We start from the raw sequence: 1,820 nt of genomic DNA, 5'->3' as shown, positions 1-1,820 counted from the left end.
AGTCCAATTTATAATAATAAGTGACACTTCAAATTTACTCGCACTTATATATACTTTCCTCCACTGGTTTACCATGGATTTTTCGTCTATCTTTTAGTAAAAATATGATAGGTTGTCTTTATTTTCCCTATAAAATATGCACCACTAATCTGTCGCTAATTAGGTAAGTAAAGACTATCTTAAAAGTCAAACACAAAACGTTAAAAAGTCAACGTAAACTCTTTTGAAATCGTAGACCAACATGTTCAGTCGTCGAACTAATTCTAATATTACATTATCAGTATAATATTATTATACAGCTACAAATTTTCAGCTCGAATACGTGTTTAAAGTTCAATATATTCAGCTGAGTGGATAAAAATTAGTATGAAATGTTTACTTACCCTTAAAAGTCAATGTGCACGGTTCACTCTTCAACGATGTAGACATATTCATCGATTTAGTATTTACCAAAAAGCTAAAAATATCTTATACTTGTACTACTCAGTACTTACTAGCTATTAAATTTAATACTCGAATTTCAAATTTTCGTCCTACTAAGTAATTATTGCAAAAAAATTTCATTTTGTTGTTCGACACTTTGTTTTTCAATGCACATAGATAGATGTCATATCATGGTCTTTGCACGGGCAACAACACTAACTATTTCATTAATAAAAATATATGAGGATGTAAGATTAGGGGAAAAAGTTGAAAGTACGATACATTTGAATTTTTGGGTTGTTTGAAAAAAATTGAATGATAATTAACATTGACATGCTAAACTAATATGAACACGGATCATTGCCCAGAATATATATATAAATAAACTTTGACTATGGGAACATCCATCACTTAAAGAAACAACATCTTTCATTTTATCCATTCCATTTTTTGTACATTTTTATATATTTTAAATTAAATTAAATATGCAAAAGATAATACTAATAGGCTAATTATATTAATATTCTAATAAAAACGTGAAAATCAAAAAACAAAATTAAACAAAAAAAAGAGTTAAAAATGAAAAATAAACCAAAATAGAGAGTTGAGTTGTAAATCCATAACCTTTAGATTTGACCAAAACACATCTTCCACTAAACTAAGCTTTGATTTTGTATTTAGATTTCCCTAGTGTGTAAAACTAATAACCCACATCAAAGTAACAAGCAAATACACTAAGGAAAACTAGCTTATTAAACTTACCAAAAATGCACTACAATATTTGCTAAAATTTTGTCCCACATCGAATACATAAGTAAACGAGGTGGACGCTACGTATAATAATGTATACAAATGATATTTTAGTCAAATAAACTTTTTAAACAAAATTTGATTTTATAATTATAGAGTTTTTTCAAATAAAAATTTTAAATCCGGAATATTGATGCTCACCAGTAGAGCCATGACGACTAAGTTACACCCCTTAATAGAATTAAGTAATTTGCTAATACAATATTTGAATAGTATTTGTAATACTTTTGCCTGTGTATGTAAAACTATATTAACACATGTTAAATTCACCACCATGAAAAGTAACACGGTTTTCAAGTAATTTGTTAATACAATACAATTAATTTATTATTTGAATAATATTTGTAATACTTATGCCTATGTAAAACTATATTAATTATTAACACATGTTAAATTCACCACTATGAAAAGTAACACGGTTCAAATAATTTGCTAATAAATTTTATTTGAATAGTATTTGTACTACTTTTGCCTATGTAAAACTATATTACCACATGTTAAATTCACCACTATGAAATTGAAAAGTAACACTGTTCAATTCCTTTGATGTGATCCATTTCGGATATTGTTTGAGGAAAGTTCCATTG

The sequence above is a fragment of the Salvia hispanica genome, chromosome 1 (assembly GCF_023119035.1).
Source record: "Salvia hispanica cultivar TCC Black 2014 chromosome 1, UniMelb_Shisp_WGS_1.0, whole genome shotgun sequence".
Classification (NCBI taxonomy): domain Eukaryota; kingdom Viridiplantae; phylum Streptophyta; class Magnoliopsida; order Lamiales; family Lamiaceae; genus Salvia; species Salvia hispanica.
Note: the sequence above shows the minus strand (reverse complement) of the source record.